At 40.8% G+C, this 19,865-nt stretch overlaps 1 protein-coding gene across 5 annotated transcripts in view; it reads right to left on the bottom strand.

Moving 5' to 3' along the window:
- add3a (adducin 3 (gamma) a) overlaps nucleotides 1-19,865 on the bottom strand; it is a 71,634-nt gene that overhangs the window by 22,531 nt on the left and 29,238 nt on the right. Inside the window, exon 1 of one of the 5 annotated variants that reach the window (XM_053676584.1) lies at nucleotides 8,077-8,099. The exons of 2 other annotated variants lie outside the window; for them this stretch is intronic. The gene's annotated coding sequence lies outside the window, so the exon portion shown is untranslated. Of the gene's footprint in view, nucleotides 1-920; nucleotides 1,272-6,133; nucleotides 6,848-8,076; nucleotides 8,100-19,865 lie in introns of those variants that run through there. 2 more of the 5 variants (XM_053676582.1, XM_017458909.3) reach the window with 2 other exon arrangements.

Below are 19,865 nucleotides of genomic sequence, written 5' to 3'. Positions count from 1 at the left end.
AAATCATGCGATGCCGACCTGCACAAACTCCGCCCTCTTCCAACTAGAGGGCCGGAGTTCGTGGAAAGGGTGTGGAAAGACGTGCAAAGAGAAAACCCGCACCAAACGACCCATGTTTACCTTTTTTTTTTTTTTAAAAGCTACTGGAGTAGAGCTAGGGGGCGGGACTTGTACATTCTAGAAAGCGTTTGATTGGACGATCGTCAGATTAGTACAAGTAGGAGTCATCAAAAACTATATAAAAAAAAAGAAAAGAAAAAAAAAAAGAAAAAAAAAACCCACCACCTCCACAACTGTTTTGTAAATATACTACAGTGTTAGTGTCTGGAACATGAAGACTGAAGCTCTCATTTGAGGAGCTCTTTAAATTCTCCCCACTTCCGCCCAGCACGAGGCTCAGTCCAGGTGTTACAGATGAACCTCGTCTAATGTTTACCCCCAGTTTTAATATGCATTTTCACCGGCGAGTACAGTTTACTGACGGAAACACAGGCGACGTGAGACTCAGTCACGTAAAGCGGGAACATGCACGCGAGTAAACAAATACATCACGTGCACGGCGTGCTCGACGCTATGGTCGCCCCTCCTGCGGAGCCCGCGTGCGTCCCGCCCATCTAGCAGAGAGGCCGTTTCTCTCTTTCTTTAAATAAAAACCCCTATAAATAGCAAAGCGGGGTAGAGGTTGAGTTGCGGTTCCACACCCACCCAACAATACCGGGAAAGAACAATCCAAGGATTCACAATGGGCCTCCTATATCTGCACGCGGGGGAAAAAATGTAACCTAACAACACACGCATGCACGTGCACAATAAAGCAAAGCAAACACACGATCAAGAGGAAAGCGCGCGCGTGTGAGCTGTTCATGCATTGCGAAAAGGCGTGCGCGAGCTCCGGTAAAGGAAAACATTAAATGACCCACCTGTGTGTGTGTGTTTTCCCCGTCTCAATATCTCGCTTAAAAAAAAAAGAAAGAAAAACAAACAAAAAAACGCACTAAGCAGGCATGTCCTTCTTTCCCAGACTGCAACGCGCCGGCAGGGTTCACTCCCGCACGGGCTGCGCGCGAGTTCTCTGCCGGTGCGTGTGTACACGTTTGTATGGCCTCGCCTGCGTGCGCGCACTACGCGCGAGTGAAAACCCTTTGCGCTGCGAGAGGAGCTAAAGGCAGCACGTGACCTGCTAACCCGACCCATTTCCTTTGAGCGCGGCCACGCGCTGACCAATCAGAGCGCGAGTCTGCACGCGGGACAGCCCAGCTGTCTCAGAGCGAGGAAATTAAAGGTCACTGCTTTGTGTGTGTGTGTGTGTGTGTGTGTGTGTGTGTGTGTGTGCGCGCGCAACACACAAGTGGAATTAAAGGTCAGTGTTTACTACTTTGTGTGTGTTTAATTTGTAAGCCTCTATTTGTGTGTTGCAATCACACTACATCTACTACAGTAAATCTACCACACACACACTCCAGCTGGACTTCATTAAAGCGCTGACACATGAGTCTCAGTACTTTTATCCCAAAGTGCTGGTGAATTCTCGACACTGATTGGTCAGAAGGTGTTGATTCATTTTCTCTAACAGCAGTCCTGACTATAGTTAATTACAGGTTTATATTAATACACTTGTTCTGATACGTTTCTATAGCAACAACTTACACCGAAAAACATGCAACAACGGATATGGTAAAGCTTTCTGCGTACACATTTAAGTAAGGAGTCTCAGAATTTTGTAACAGTCAGTAAGTTTTTCCCCAGACAAGACAGAGGAGTTTCTCGGTAACATGATACGCTGAATAGTTTTGGCTTGTTAACAAGAGAGAAAAAATGTTAAATGTAACTATAAATGGATAAACAAATATAATGTGTCATTCATTAATACTTAAAAATTGTAATGGTTGGCTAATTGCGGCGTTGTAAGAGGAATAAAAGTAGTAGTCCTTGGATTAACTTTGTTTATTATATTTGCGCCTACATCTCTTCATAGCACCATAGAATAACGACAATTTGCAATCTGTGTAGGTGATGTTGCATATTGAATAATGACAGACAAACAAATCAACACTGAACACAGTTCCAGTTGGTGCAGGCATTAATAACTATCCAATAGCTATCCAAATGGAACTATCCAATAAATACAGTAACTATCCAAATGGAATTATCCAAATGGAACTATCCAATAAATACAATAACTATACAAATGGAACTATCTAAATGGAACTATCCAATAACTATGCAATAAATACAATAACTATTCAGAGACTATACAAATGGAACTATCCAATAACTATCCAATAAATACAATAACTATCCAAATGGAACTATCCAAATGGAACTATCCAATAAATACAATAACTATCCAAATGGAACTATGTAATAACTATCCAAATGGAACTATCAAATAACTTTACACTATACAATAACTATCCAAATGGAACTATCTAATAACTATCCAATAAATACAATAACTACCCAAATGGAACTATCCAAAAACTATCCAAATGCAACTATCTAAATGGGACTATCCAATAACTATCCAATAAATACAATAACTGTCCAAATGGAACTATCCAAATGGAACTATCCAATAACTATACAAATGGAACTATCCAATAACTATACAAATGGAACTATCCAAATGGAACTATCCAATAACTATACAAATGGAACTATCTAAATGTAACTATCCAATAACTATCCAATAAATACAATAACTATCCAAATAGAACTATCCAAAAAATATCCAAAGGGAATGATCCAATAACTATACAAATTGAGCTTTTGGTACCGGATGGACTGGTAGTAGAAAAAAAAAAAAAGTCCTGTCTTATGTTGCCAAAAGTTGAGTTTTGAAATATTGAACATGCTAACAATGTAGGCAATGTTTAGCCACTGCAGCGATGCTCACAGAATCACCTTATTTTATTCAATATTTTATTACACGAAGTAAAGCTAGCAAGCTAACAACGACGATTAACCTAACAGCTGGCTATGTAGCTAAACCAGCAACAACTCTTGCCAGGCTAGTCCACACTGACAAGACAGCATAGACATTGGCTAAAATCCCAAACCTGACATTCAAATGTACAGCAAAGTCTTCTGGTACTGACGACTTCACTGAAGTGTAAAAAAACTCAACAACAATAAACAACCAAACCCAAGTTCTAATCTAGCAGAAAATGATGCCAAGTGTAATTAGAGTGTAATTTTAGGCGTACTGAACATTTTCTTAGCAATTTAACACCACATCTGAGGTAAACGTTGATATCCAGGACACTTCGGTCTCGGTTGTACTATCCCCATCACTATATCGTTTTTATTTTCTGGTTAAAACCCTCGACAGCTACAGCTATGTGCTAGCTGGTTAAACCTTTAGCCTCGGCGTTAAGGCTAGCTCACGCTCCGCGACTTTCAACGTCGGCAGATCGCCATGCTGCCATAGGTTTCACGGGTTTCCCTTCCTCACGATGACCTCACCCCACGTGAACTAGGCTTTAGATAGTTTTATTTAGTGTTCTAGCTAGAATCTGTATTGTACTGTTGCCTAGCACAGAAAATGGTTCCATTTGACGATTAAAGCGTAAGTTACTTATCTATAACCTAGATACTGTAGACAAACAGACAGATAGATAGACAGAGAGATAAACAGATAGACGGAGAACACACACACACACACACACACACGTATATATATAAAGGATCAGGGCGTGTCAATGACTCAGCTGGAAAAGTGGGACAATGGAGTGTTACTCTCTCGCTCGCTCTCTTTCTCTCTCGCTCTGACTAGCTCATGACCAACACTGCTGTCTGTAAACACTCCTCATCCCATCCTCTGCTGTCTTTCTGTCTGTTTATTTATTTATTTATCTTGGTACGCCACGATAGCCGATGAGTAAGTAAGGGATATAGAAATAACATCATAATCCACCCTGAAGTTGATTATTTTCCTAAAACCGCATGTCCTGGAGTGCTTAACTCCTCTTCCTGCACATCAAATTGCCAATGATTTCATTTGTTAACGAACGACACGTAATGCTTTTTTTAAAAATCGCGTATAGCGCCATTTAACGTTGTGGAACATTCGCGAAACATGTCGTCACTTATTACTAAAAACGTCTCGCTCTCTCCCGAGATTATTCGGAAACTCCATCCGACCTGAACGTAACGTTACAGAGCAATGGAGATCTTACTCATATTTCACCGTTGTTAGCCTTAGGTCATATATATATATTTGATCGTACACGTTCCTGTGAACGAGCCGTTACTATAGAAGGAACAACGTGTTAGGACGAGCGTTAGGACGAAACGTGTACGTTTCATTTTCCGGTCCGCTCCGAGGTGTCGAGCGGCTTGTAATCGGGGATTTTGTTCAAATAAAAGGTAAATGTTTAACCTGGACTGCCTCAGCAGTTCCTCAATCTGAACAATACATACACTGTCCAACGAATTGATCTTTTACACACACACACACACACACACACACACACAAACGTCAGAGGGAACATGAACCTGGATATTACATGAGCTAATGTGGAAAAGGTGTGTGTCTCTGTCTCTCACTCACACACACACACACACACAATATGAATCCTGTCCATGATAATTAAACTTTTATTGAACCGCCGTTTCATTTACTAGCCCTAAGCCCTGCCCACACTTGGTTGGTTTGAGAAGTTTTATGTCCGTGGTGTCAAATGCACACGGATAATACCCGACTCACAGAACAGGACAGTTTCAAGCTTCAAATTAGTCAACGTCAAGGAAAAAGGTTTAAGAAATAATCTCAGATATAACGAGGAAATTCTCCACAACAACTCGCAAATTAAACCACCGCAACTCTGACACTGATTTAAAACCCCAAGTGAGGAACTGCAGAGCCGAAGCTGCTGACAGACTGTACGCTGGTTTTGTGGTCGCGGTTTTGTCGGTGTTTGGAGGCTCGTGTTGATGCCGGAGCCAAACCCCCTGCCAAAAAAAAGCCTTTTTAACTGCGACGAGTCCTGAATCAGAAGTGCTGAACACACACACACACACACACACACACACACACACACATCTGTCCTCAGCTAAACTCTCTGCTGCGGAATAGAGCATCACTGGGCTACGGATAACAATCAGAGCATTCAGGAAGCATACCGAACGCCTGGCATTTAAAGGTGCAGTGTGTAATCCGTACAAATATTTCTGGCCCTGAAATAATTCAATCATTTCAAAAGATACCTTTCAGAAACTGCGATTTGTGATATCGCCCTTGCATTGGATTTGTTCAGTTTCTTCGGTTCAAGCTTTGATTCGTTTTTCTGGCCCTGAAATCATCAATATTTTGATTACTGCCGATTCTCCACTGGTATCGTTCACAGAGTATTGTTTATATAATATTTAACGTTTAACAACTTCACTGTTACTCAAAACACCTTTAAAACTGGCTTTGCATTTCAACGACTTGGAGTAGGAGTAAAATTCGAATATTCATTGTTCGAAGATGACAAACGTTTAAAAGACAAAATACGACTTGTGTAAACCGCTGCTTCGAAACGACAACCTTATGTTCACAATTTATTTTTAAAAAATAAATAATTAAAACGTTACTTAATAAACATAGGCGACCGAAGTAGCTAGCTGGAAAAATCGCGGTAAGAATTCTAGCGCTCGCCATGCTACTCAACAATACTTCCCGATATTGACACGCCCCTTTCCCTACATAAAGTGACGAGCATAGTTCAGCCAAAACGTCCGGGAGAAATGTTTCTACGCGGTTGTATTACGCGATAAACCTTCGTCTTTGAATTTTTTTTCCCGCCTCTGAATACATACAAATGACGTTAATTTAAACATTAACATCTATTTTCCCCTCATATCATCCGCTCGTATTTAAGAAAAAAAAATGTAGTAGCTAGTCATGTACGAAGTAGTTACTCACTTCGAAACCCATAAGGTGAAAGGTTTTTGTTTCGACACAATAAAAAAAATAAAAATAAAAATCTGCCAGTACGACTTCACTCCAGTGAACGGACTGACTCACATTTTTTAAATGGAGAAGGAGGGAAAAAAACAAAACAAAACAAAAAACAATAAGACAGTGGGTGAGATTTCCTGTTAATCGGGTCATCTTTCCTGTTCAGGGTGAGAGAAAACAAAAACGTACTGGTTCTTACTGAACATCTACAGCGTGTGCTTTTGTTTACCGGCAAACAGTAAAGAACACCTGCGGTCACGGAACACACCTCTCTTCACACAAGTTGCTTTAATACCGGAGTATTAGTGCGAGTTCCTGTACGGACGTCTCCTTATATCTTCATGTAAGTCGCAGGAAATAATCCACGGCAACTAGCTTGTCCGAAATTCCTTCGGATCTTGAAACCTTTACCGCAATTTCAGGCCCTTAGAAACGATCCTCTTGTTCCAAGGGCCTTAAAAAGTCCACTCAAACACACGGAATGTACAATTTAGAGCGAAACGTTCGCGTACATTTTGCTGAGCGGATTTGTCCGCGAGCTACTCCTGCGGGAGTTCGTCCACAGGCTCGCGATTTCCAGCCGACCCGAACAGACTTTAAACGGCCTGTCTGTGTCGTAAAAACCCGGCTCGTGTCTCTCAACCTCGAGGCCCGGGGTCGAGTTCAAGAGCCTGTTCCTGTTTGAATTGGAAAACATTAAACTTCGACCCCTGTATCCTGTTGCGGGTGGCTTAAAGGGCGGCGTCTGTATTTGCAAGGTGTTAACGAGTTCAGCTTGTCCGCATGAGGACGGGATAACGGCCCGTACCGACCCAGTCCACGGCCTTCTGGATTCCGATCTCGTTCTTACCGGGCAGAGTTTTAATTCGAAACGGACAGACGCGTCGTTCGTTCAGGACATCCTGCACCTCGTGCGTTTATTCGTAACGCCGGAGATTCACTACAGATGCTGAATTCACATATCCCTAGTGTGTGTGTGTGTGTGTGTGTGTGTGTGTGTGTGTGTGTGTGTGTGTGTGTGGAAATGACTTGCAGTAAAGGGGAAACATATGTGCAGGTGTTTGGAACCATCTCCTTGGAAACTAGCGATAAGTGTGTTTTCGGAAGACGGGTCACTCCGAGTGTATCTGTGTGTGAAAAAGCGCTGCTACAGTATTACTTCATCCACACACTTCCTGTGTTTACACAGACTTTCGCAACTCGCTTTTGCAGAAACCTCGGCGCTTGTGGGACGGGGGTTAAAGGTCACCACGACCCCCATCTCCTTAGCATGTAGAGGAATATAGAAAAATCCATTTTTTTAAATAATTTTTTTTTAAACCTGCATGTTGCCCGTTTCCTCTCTCCTTCACCCCGTCCCTTCCCTTTAATCTCAGTCCTGTCTAAAGTTTCCCTCCTTTCTTGCGCCAAGAAGCTTGAAAGAGCGCCGAGCTTTGAAAAGGTCGCAGCTTGGCACCGTCTCAAGCCTTTTTAACTCGAATCTCTTCGGGAGGTTGAATCAACTAACGATTGTTTAATAGCTTCCGTATGATTTCAACCACTCTGTTGTTCTGCGATTGACGGCCGCCGCTGGTTATGTCTCTGCTCTGTGGTCTTGACGCTGTTCAGCAGTGTATTATTTGTTTAATCCATCTGGCCTCTTTAGGCTTTTTTTTGTTTTGTTTTGTTCTGTTTATTAAAGATTCAAAGAATGAGAAGATATCGTCCGAGAAACGGGAAATCACTCCACATGTGCATATCAATTGCAGTCTGCATGCTACGGCACATTACAACATGCTCAGTCCCACACACACACACACGCTCATAGTAATCTTACTAACTAGCTTATGTACTAAAAAGTCATACTACCAACTATGTGCTAGTAATCCCACCTACATTATAGTAACTTTACATACTAAGTAGTAGTAGTAATAATTTTAACATACTGAATACTAAAAGTTGAATAGGAGCAGTAGCAGTAAGAATAGTGACCTTGCAGGTTAATAGTACTAATTAGTATTCATACAAAAAAAAAAAGGTATACTAATCTTACAGCCAAAAAGGTGGCAGCACTCTTGCATAATAAATTCTCAGCATAATCTTACTAATCTTATATACTATACAGTAAATCTATCGACTAACAGTAAACTTACCTGCATTACAGGAGTTTTACATGTTAAAGATTAGCAATACGTTTAAATACTGAACACTAAAAGAATATAGAATAGAATAAGAACAGGCGGAATAGTGCAGGCTAGCCGTAGTAAAAAAGTATTAGTATTTCACATGAGAGTCATCGTTACTTTACTCTGCCAAAAAAGTAGTAGTAGCATTCTTACATACTAAATGCTCACAGCAGTCTTACAGACTAAATAGCAATACTAATCTAATGTACTGAAAGTAATACTAGAGAGCAATAGTTAACAGGTGAGACCCATATTACGGTAGCTTTTCATACTAAGTAGTAGTAATAATTTTAGAAGTACTGAACATTAAAAGTGGAATAGTAGTGAGTATTTGTATAGCGCTGTTTACTATAGACATTGTCTCAAAGCAGCAAAGTGTGTACTGAGCAAAGTAGTACTAAGTAGCAGTGATAAGTTCAGAAGTACTGAATATTAAAAGTAGCAGTAATAAGTTCAGAAGTACTGAATATTAAAAGTGGAATGGTAGTACTAAGTAGCAGTGATAAGTTCAGAAGTACTGAATATTAAAAAGTAGCAGTAATAAGTTCAGAAGTACTGAATATTAAAAGTGGAATGGTAGTGCTAAGTAGCTGTAATAAGTTCAGAAGTACTGAATATTAAAAGTGGAATGGTAGTACCATGTAGCTGTAATAAGTTCAGAAGTACTGAATATTAAAAGTAGCAGTAATAAGTTTAGAAGTACTGAATATTAAAAGTGGAATGGTAGTACTAAGTAGCTGTAATAAGTTCAGAAGTACTGAATATTAAAAGTGGAATGGTAGTACTAAGTAGCTGTAATAAGTTTAGAAGTACTGAATATTAAAAGTGGAATGGTAGTACTAAGTAGCTGTAATAAGTTCAGAAGTACTGAATATTAAAAGTGGAATGGTAGTACTAAGTAGCTGTAATAAGTTCAGAAGTACTGAATATTAAAAGTGGAATGGTAGTACTAAGTAGCTGTAATAAGTTTAGAAGTACTGAATATTAAAAGTAGCAGTAATAAGTTCAGAAGTACTGAATATTAAAAGTGGAATGGTAGTACTAAGTAGCTGTAATAAGTTCAGAAGTACTGAATATTAAAAGTGGAATGGTAGTGCTAAGTAGCTGTAATAAGTTCAGAAGTACTGAATATTAAAAGTAGCAGTAATAAGTTTAGAAGTACTGAATATTAAAAGTGGCAGTAATAAGTTTAGTAGTACTGAATACTGAAAGGAGAATAAGACCTGTAGCAGGAAGAATAGTAACTTTGCAAGTTAATGTACTAAAATCACGAGTATTTCACACACTATATAGAGCAATAGTAACTATTCATTCATAAACAGTAATACTAATCCTACACGCTGATATCCAAAGAATAAATTAGTGTCTAAAAGCCGTGGCCTTTTGCAGTGAAAGTTTAAATGCTCTGCACACAGGAAGTGACCTCTCGAGCTCGTTCTGACTTCCTGTGGTGCTCTCATTCACTCGGTCTTTCTCTCTCTCACAGTTTCAGACTTTCACTCTCAGCCCCCCATTTCTTACACACACACTTATTCTCATGCGCTTGTCTTTCTCTCCGGGCTGCCCGGAAACATCCGGAACCCTGCAGATGAGATTTGAAGGTCTCTTATCGAGTCAGAGAGATTAGAGATCCGGCCAATGGTGTGTGTGTGTGTGAGAGAGTGAAAGAGAGAGAGAGAGAGAGAGAGAGAGAGATGAACAGAGCAGCACTTTTCAACAGGATGTGGGGACGCAGGGCCATACACCAGGACTGTCCCCAGTGGACACACACACACACACACACACACACACACACACACACACACACACACACACGAGATCTTCATATTTCTGTATTTTACTTATGTGAGAACTTAAAACAAATTTAATTATGAATCTTCATCTGTTTAGATTTGAATTTAATTCATTTACTTTATATTTCTTGAATTTTAATTCAGTATTAATCTTCATATTCAATTCTTTTCTTTATAAAAAATGATATTATATTGTTATTTATATACATAAACTTTTTAAATAAAATGTTATTTTAATGTGAGTTCAAGATCTTTATTCTGGACCTAATGAAAACTTTGACGCCTTAATTTTTCTTGGGACAAAACAAAAACAACAAAAAAAAACAACCCAGAACTATTTCTAAATAATTAATCATTTAATTTTCATTTGAATTAATCAAGAATTAAGGATTATGTTCCTCAATTTCAATTAACCAAGACTACTACTAGTTTCTAGTCTATAGCACTCTCTCTCTCACACACACACACACACACACTCCTCCCAGCTGTTTCCTTCCACACCCATGTGGAGTGAGGGAGCAGTGAAGTGTACAGAACGAGGGAGTTATAAATAGGTGGACGTCGCTCAGGAAGAGACTTCTTTTCCTCACACAAACAAACACATGATGCAACATCCTTCATAGTAACATTTTTGCAGGAAACAAAAGCCCGCGTTACCGTACAAAGCCAATACGTTCCAGGAATAACAAACAAAAGGGTTTGCTTTGTGTGGCTGCGAGTGTGTATTAGATCCACCTGCACCTACAGTTCTGAATAAACACCAATGCTCACAAATGTGCTTAGCCAGCTACATGCACACGGTACATTTGTATTCAAGTGTTGTACAACATTTGTTAAGAGAAAACGTAGATTGTCGTCGTTTCCAACATCAACTCTTCTGAGCATTCTGAATTAAAGCGATAAGAGGACAAATGCGTAGCAGCTAAACTCAGTACCGAAAAAGTACATTGAAAAAAAAAAGAAATATCTCATATATAAGGTAGGATATGTTGTTTCCCCATCAGAAACAGGTGGGCGTAGATACGAAAGGATGACTACAAACGTTAAGATTCTGAAGCTTGTGGCCAGAAAAGTGTCACATAAGTAAGAGAGATAAAGAGGAGAGACACAAGGCCTTGAGGCGTTTTCATTTTCAGTGCATTGTGGGATGGCAAAGAGGCATGTGCTTTCAGTCAGAAAGATTAAAGACACACAAGAAAAAAAAAAAAGAAAGAAAGAAAGGAGAAAACCGTTTCAGAGGAAAGAGGTGATGTGTTTCTCAGCTGTGTAACAGATATTCATCACTGTTGCACACATTCCACCATGCTCACCGACACACACACCCCAAGATTCAAGATCGAGAGGACAAGATATCGTGCATCTTTCACCTGTTGTGCATCTTAAAAGTTTACTTTAAAAAGTAATTAAAAGGTACAATAGGTAAATGATACGCAATAAATGTACAAAGGTCGTCACCTTGAGGGTACCACTACAGCGACAGCACAAGATACAGTTCAGTACCTTTTTTTTTTTTTTTTTTTTGGGGGGGGGGGGGGGGGGGGGGGGGGGGCACCCCAATTTCTTCCAGTTCGGTCATTTTTGCCAATTCCCTCCCACTAGCTAGTGGCAGCTACCAACCAGAGAGGGTCAAGGTTAGCACGTTGTTCTTCCGAGATACGTGAAGCCAGCCACCATATTTGTTCAGGGGCAGCTGAACACTTGAAGGAGAGCACTAACCACCCTTACGGATGCGTGCGACCGGTTAGCGTTACTCCGATTGTTAAGTGAGAGACTAACATCATCCCTCCCACCCAGAGACCACAACAAATTACACTCTCTCAGACTACTGGTCATGGATAGCTGTGGCATCGCCAGGATCCAAATTCACAAAGGGAGAGTGCTTTTCTGTCGCGCAACTCTGGAACCTCAGGACATTTTTTCCCCTTCCCGAGAGCAAGGGAGTATTGAAAGACGAAACGGTGGGCGTGAGAGAACAAGGGGAGGATGTAAGGATTCTTTGAAGTTTTATGCAGTATGCCGGAACAAATTTCCTGCAACACACGTTTAAACACGGCTGATCCGGGATCTCATTGCTCATTTGTCCTCTGTCCAAGCTCCCTCTGTCCTTCTTTCCATCCATCTCTTGCCTTGAGTTTGCATCATTCTGAGAGCAGCAATTGTTCTCGTGCCCTCGCTCTGTTTTAAACATCAGTTCATCAAAACTCTCTCGGTTCAAGATGAGAATCACCACATGGACTCTCGGCTTTCCACATTTTCCCCTCAGTAAACATGGATCTTTGAGGATTTATGGCTGAAACATAGCCACTTCCACTGTGGCTACGTTGCAGAAGTGCATTTTTGGGAGAAAATGAGAAAGCGCGTTCCCTTAAAAAGCACCCTCGATGCGCCGCCAATTCCCACTCCCAATTCATCAGCTCAAATGAGGTCATTTTTAGATGTAGCTTTTGGAGACCTGAGGGATGATAGGTACAAACTGGGCTTTATGTGGCCGACTAGTCTTACCGTAGACGAGTCATTATGGTAGCTACCAAGCCATTTTCAGAGGGAACGTATTTAGCACATGACATATTCTGACGGAAATGTATTTAGCAAGAAAGATATCATGAGGGAATATAGCTAGCAAACAAGATATTCAAAGGCAATATAGTTAGCAAGAAAGATATCATGACAGAATGTAGTTAGCAAGCAAGATAATGTGAGAGAATTTAATTTAGTAAGAAAGATATTTGGAGGAAGCATTGTTAGCAAGCAAGGTATTCTGAGGGAACAGACTTAGCAAGCAAGATATTCTGGCGGATTGTAGTTAGCAAACAAATTTTCTGAGGGAATGTAGCCAGCAAGATGATATTTAGAGAGGAACATAGCTAGCAAGCAAGATATTCAGAAGGAACGTAGGTAGTTAGCGATATTCAGAAGAAACCCAGTTAGCAAGCAAGCCAATATTTGGAGTAACACATATTTAAAACAATGTTAGTCAACAGCTAACGATATCTAGCTAGCTAGGCTACTTTTGCAAGTGTGAACAAGCAACTTTTAGAAAATAGTGAATTGTAAGTGCAATTTAAATGCTATTCATCGGTAAGCTCCTCCATTTTAGCTTTCTCAGAAAGAACTCGCAGGGTCAATGTTCCAAGCAAGCTGGAATTTTCACCAGGTAAATTTTACTCATGTTTGGTCGAACAGCTAATTAGGGTAACTGTTAGCTAGCTTGATAGCTAATAGGCAAAGAAAATCACTATAGCTGTGTTCCTGCTGCTGAGGTTGCGTGCTCTTAACTTTCGCGACATAACTATCTTGGTGGCGAGAGAAAACAGACGAAGGAGCATTTTGTAAGGAACGCGAGGACTCAAGTAAACAGACCATGAGAGAAATATTGAAAAAAAAGCACATTATGATGTAATTTTGAAGCACATGAATTCAATTTGGAAACACCTGAGCTTCATTCTTTTGCTCTGAAACGAAGTAATCTCTTCCTCCCGCACTCATTTTTTCCTCTCGCCCATCTCCTGCACCGAGCTTGGATATCTCTCTTCTGCTATCCATCTCTAGGCCTAAATCTTTCCTTTCAACGCCAACGGATCTTTTGTTCCGCTTAGACACAATGGTGACGTCGAGACCATCTCATTCTATCCATCAATCTCTTTCTCTCATTTTTGTTACTCTTCTTTTAGCCCCTCTCTCTCTTTCACCGTTTCTCATTTTCCCTTTCCTTCATCCATTCTTTTACTCTTTCCGTTATTATCGTTCTCTCTCACACATTTCTCTCTCTTCACCCATGACTAATTCCCACTGTCCATGTCTCTCTATTTCTTGTCATCTGTGTGTGTGCAGGTGTGTGAGAATAAATGGTACGCCACATGTTGCAATGGAATGTTAATAATTTCCATGATTCTGGCTTTAACCTGCCAAAACTAGGAAGACTGGTTTAGCATAGCGCTAACACGGCACACTGCTTTGAACCCCAGACAGGTTAGCTTAGCATAGCATGGGATTTACTGCCACCAGATTCAGTTCTGATTCGTTTTGATGTGTTAGACAATTGACACAACTTAGTTACTTCATTCTGCAAGCTAGTTAGCATTGTAGTCTTCAAACATGCTAGGTATCAAACTAGCAAGCACCGCAGCAAAAAAGTTTCGTGTTAAACAGTCAAGCGAGCGTTACATTAAATACTCTCTCGACCAGATATGGCTAAAATTGTACAATGTTTTTGGGATTCTGGGTTCTTGCTAGATAGGCTTGCTAACTATTAAGATGGCTAGCAGGCTAGCTAGATTTCAAAGTCATCAGCTATTAAATTGGACAGTTATCAAAATAGCTAGTTATCAATCTTGTTAATAATATAATTTTTAGCTGGCTAGCTAACAAGAACTGACCTGACAGGATTTCTGAGATGATTTTAAAGTCATATTAATAAATGCCCATAATTATCAGAACTCGCTAGCAAAGATGAGCTAACCTAACAGGACTGTTTAGAAAGTATTACTTCTCGTGCTAGCTAAGACAAGCTAACAGGATTTCTGAGAGGATATTACATTAATATTAATAAATACTCTTCATCATCACCACCACTAGTGGTAGTTAGTTAGCTAACCTGACAAGATGTCTCAGGGGGTTTTGTGTCCATCATCCTGAATGTGAAATGTTCATAATTATCACTGCTAGTCGTAGCTAGCTAGCTAATATGAGGGTAGCTAACTTGGCAGGATGTCAGAGAGAATATTATATTCATATTAATAAACGTTCATAACTACTACTAGCAGTGCTAGCTTGCTAATAATGGGATTTCAGAGAAGATTTTAAAGAGATATTAATAAGTGTTCATAATTATTACTACTAGTTCTGGCTAGTTAACCGATCAGGATTTCATTTCTGAAAGATAAATATTCAGGATTATTACTACTAGTGCTACCTAGCTAGCTAGCTAGCTAGCATGAGCTAACCTGACAGGATTTTAAAAGTCATTAATAAATCTTCATAATTATTGTTACTAGTGATAGAATAGTTAGCATGAGCTAACCTGACAGGATTTCTGACAGGATTTTAAGGTCATATTAATAAATCTTCATAATTACTGTTACTAGTGATAGAATAGTTAGCATGAGCTAACCTGACAGGATTTCTGACAGGATTTTAAGGTCATATTAATAAATCTTCATAATTACTGTTACTAGTGATAGAATAGTTAGCATGAGCTAATCTGACAGGATTTGAGAGAATTTTATGTTTTAAATTTTTGCTATTAGTGCCAGCTAGCATGAGCTAACCTGACAGGATTTCTGAAAGGATTTTAAGGTCGTATTAATAAATCTTCATAATTATTGTTGCTAGTGATCGTTAGCTAGCTAGCATGTTCTAACCTGACAGGATTTCTGAGAGAATAATTATTACTGCTAGTGCTTGCTAGCTACTCCTGAGGGGAAGCTAAGATTACTATTGAATACATTGATGAAATGGGGATTAGTTCTTTTCAGCATGCATTAAGGGCGGGACACTTTAGGTCACTGGAAGTCCTTTCAATGATTCATGGCTCAGAGTTCCAGGAAAAGAGAGAGACAGACACAGAGAGAGAGAGAGAGAGAGAGAGAGAGAGAGAGAGAGAGAGAGAGAGAGAGAGAGAGGGTGGGCTTCTTGGCTGAAATACGAGCACAGCTGTGAGGAGACGATTCTAATATTTAACCCCATCAGTGTCTGAACACTCAAAACGCACTCAGTGAGCATGCGTCAGGGCTGTGGTTTGGGACGTAAACACACAAGTTCAGCATTGGGTCAACAGCAAAAAAAAATTTGGCCTCTTTGAGAATGACGACATGATGTCTTTACATGGCTTAAAACTGAAGAGCAAATAATTTTTTCTTAAAAAACAAACAGACAAAAAAAAAAACAGGTTAAACAAAGTTCAGACTCAGAGACAATGCGCTAATCCTGAGCTGGGATTTGTGTGTTTTTTGGTGACACTCCTACGAGAAACGTCCAAATGCATGCTGGGAAAATGTTTGCTTTTCCCCCATCATCCTTGGCGCTGTTTGTATATTTTTCCTCCAGCTGGACAGGAAATGACATCACAACAGCCAACATGCCCATACACCATGTCTCTTCAAATAATAACTCTGTCTCACTCCATTTCACACATCTTTCTCTCATACTTTCTGTTCTTTTTTCCCCCCAATCCATCTCTCTTGTCACTTTTCATCTCTTTTCCTGCAGAGTTCGTGACAGAAACCTGATGAAATAGCCCAGAAACGAGACACAGCCCCCAGGTTCGACACCGAAGAGTCCGCTAAACTAAAACTCACTGCAACAGCTATCGTCTGCACGGTTTAGGAATATCCCAAACTTTGGAATAAGTTCACAAGCAACCTTAATTTTACAGTGTTCTAGATTTCTAATCGAAACGTATTTTTAGTGCAACAAAATGGCTGTGCGTCCTTCGGTTTCATCAAGGTTAGCGATTCGCAGATGTGTGACGTAAGGGAATTGTTGAAGTAAAGTCTGTTGAACAGGCGGTGCGGAAAAAAAAGTTTAAAATTAAAAGTGAAGCAATAAGATTAAAATAATGGGAGTCAGGACACGCCCCCTGACCCTCCTCATTTATTTATTTATATACACACACACACACACACACACACACACACACGTGTTTTTTTTTGTTGTTGTGTTTTGTTTTGTTTTTAAAGTGATTTAATGTTAAGTCATTTTGTGTACGTTATATTTAGTTTGGTGACTTGGGTCCTTTTTGGGTAATAAACAAACATCGGACTTACGAGTGTACACAAATACAACAACATATAAACACTCGTAAACACCTAGTTAAAATTCAATCAAACAAATTCTATAAAAAGTTGTCAAAGTGATTGACAAATTCTATACCTTCCAGTGTTGTGGATGTTTTCAACATTTCTCAGACATGTTCCCAAACAAAACATCGATTCCAGCGTTTGGGGGCGGAGCCCGAGCGTGAACACGAACCTAGCTAGAGTCAGCTAAACTGTGTACCATATATCTTAATATCCTGATGAGCTACCACTGTGATGAGATTAGACGCCCTCAGCGAGTACACACACACACACACACACACACACACACTCTCGCTTTTGTTGCTTTCTTCTTCCTGTTCACCATGTGCAGGCCAGATTGTCAAGTGTGTGTTATTTCTTTCAGCGCGCACACACACACACACACACACACACACACACACACTTCACAGGCAACATACTTGCTAAAACACTTGCAGTCTGGCTTAGAGTCCGATCCCAGTCGATGTCTCACTCGGTCTCAATCAATCTGTCACTCGAGCAAACCCATCATTCCTTCATGCGGTGTTTCGTTCTTTAGCCACAACCTTCTGTCATCTTTCCCAAACTTCACATCAATATGACTAACTCCAATGCTAACGCAACCCCATGCAGATCGAAAGCTAGCTTTTATATACAGTTTATACAGCAAACACAGTACAGAAATCTCATCAACACCTTCTGGCCAATCAGATTCGAGAATTCAGCAACGCTGCGGTATAAACCAACCTAAACCCCCCAAGGACAACCCCCCTCAACAGTGAACGGCTTTAATCAGCTCCACTTTCATCTTTGTTTTCCCTCAATTGATTTTGATGGATGTGGAATTTTAAAAATCAAAAACTGCATATAAACCCCCCCCCCCCAAAAAAAACCCAACGTGTGCATGAAGGCACCTGGTTCTCGTTTCTGTAATCAAAAGGAAGTAGATGTTTCTCGTTAACCGGTGACTTTTGTTTTTTCAATCAGCGACAGTCCTGCAGCTGCAGTGTGTGTGTGTTTGATTGAGAGTCCTGGAAACATAAGGCTATGAAGCCACACATTTGGTATGTGAAGGTCAATATTAGCGGAGGAAGACCGAGGAATAGCCTGAGAGAAAGAGTGTGTGTGTGTGTGTGTGTGTGTGTGTGTGTGTGTGTATTGTGGTGAGATGAAGTCATGTCAGAGTTCCTGAGCTGAGCAGTAGGGGAAATGGAATATTCATTGTTATCCTGGAACCCTCAAAGCCAAAAATATTCTCTCTCTCTCTCTCTCTCTCCTAGTTATTACCTACAACTGAGTGCAAAAGTTTGCACCCCCACCCACCTCCCTTGTAAATCCACGTATGGTGCCATTTTCTGCAAAGACGAGCCTGATGATGTCACACGACAGAGTTTGCGAACGGCTGATTGGGTGTAACATAAGCTCCGCCCTATGCTGACCTGCGGTCCGGCTCGTTTGCTTTGTACGGGGTAGAGGATTGGGCAACGGCAAGTGAGCGTTAAACAAAGCCAAATGTTTTTGGGATGCGGTCCGAACTCCATTGAAGAGTCCGCTGAGGGGTTCGGGCCACGTCCCAAAAACATTTGGTTTCGTTTAACACTGTTGCCCAATCCTTACATAGCAACACTATTAATCTCTGAAAAAACATGCACTCTGGGGAGGACGGCTTGCCAACACACACACACACACACACACACACACACACACACACACACACACACAGTGTAGTAGGTTTGAATGCTGGGCTAGAACAAAGTAACCGAACTCAATGCTAATTGTCTGTCTCACACACACACACACACACACACACCTGCTCATCCCTATAGCAACACACACCTTTCATGCCTCCTGCACCTGCCACATTCACCTGCACAAACAATTTCACTCCCAGCCAAAACACTGAGCGAACCCCGAATCATGACTCGTGAATCATTTCAGTGATTCCCACAATATGAATCTTAAAGAACACATGTTTAGCGGTGATGTCAAAAAATAAAAAGCTAATAAAATGTTGTGCAAGCTGCATGAATAAATCACCACACGAGTAAATTTGGAGTTGTTCGGTGTCTCGGACGGCGTATGACTCAATGCCATGATTATAATGAGTATAAAATAAATAAATAGATAAATTAGAAAATAGGAGCTACAAAATGGAGTCGTAGATGCATGCTGATGCGGAATCAATTACTTATGACTTAAGGTAACGGGGCGTGGCGTAAAGTGTGAAGACGGGGTTGTATGTTAGAAGTGATTCGGATGAACAAATGGTGCCACAGCATGTTTTGAAGTGTGTGATGACTCAGGCGCGCTCTAGCAGTCTCTCCATCTCGCTCACTCGTTCACTTTAAACCTTCGCCTCCCCCAACTTGTCCCACTTCGTCTCTTCTTTTCTTCTCTGTTCTTTCATCCTCTCTCTCTCTCTCTCTCTCTCTCTCTCGTTTTTATTCACTGGCCACCAAAAGGGCCAAGAACACGAACAAAAAGACCAAAGTCACAGCTGCGGAGTACAGGGCCAGGAAACGAGCTCGTCAGTGCAAACTGATCCGGGATCAGAGTTTGGCTGCGAACCTGAACCGAGTTAAAGCACAGAACTGATCCGAGGTCAGCGCATTCGATAAGAATCGACCTGGTTTTTTAAAAACACCCCTCCCTTCATGTAGTCCTCTTCAGGTTGGAATCTCCTGCTTCTTTGTAAGCGTGCGTGCGTGCGTACGTGCGTGCGTGTGTGTGTGTGTCTCAGTACACACCACAGAACCTCAGAGAGTTCAGGCTTCGGCTAACCTTTACACGCCACATAAATTTCCCCTCTTTCAATGCACTCCACATTTTTCTTTTCTCTCCCCTCCTCCTCTCATGTTCACATGCTGGGCTTTTATCCAGCCTGATTGTTCAAACTGCCACCCCGAAAGCTCCTAAAAGTCTTTTACGGCACACAGGAATCCAAATAAACACCTAAACGGTTTGCGCCACGAACACTCGGCGTGCTGCCGAATAAAGGAAAAACCATCAGGGTTAGCGTGTTGAAGCGGCGAACCAGCTCCCGTCAGCAACGCGCTATGATTTCGGCTGAAAACCGCGGAACTGACATGTGACCATGTAGTGAAATTAGAGTCGTGTCAATCGCTCAGTTTGTTAAGTGATTTGTTAATTAAAAAACCCCCCACAAAGCAACGAGGCAGAAACGACA

The sequence above is a fragment of the Ictalurus punctatus genome, chromosome 27, assembly GCF_001660625.3.
Source record: "Ictalurus punctatus breed USDA103 chromosome 27, Coco_2.0, whole genome shotgun sequence".
NCBI classification, from domain to species: domain Eukaryota; kingdom Metazoa; phylum Chordata; class Actinopteri; order Siluriformes; family Ictaluridae; genus Ictalurus; species Ictalurus punctatus.
Note: the sequence above shows the minus strand (reverse complement) of the source record. Positions and strands in the feature narration are given on the sequence as shown.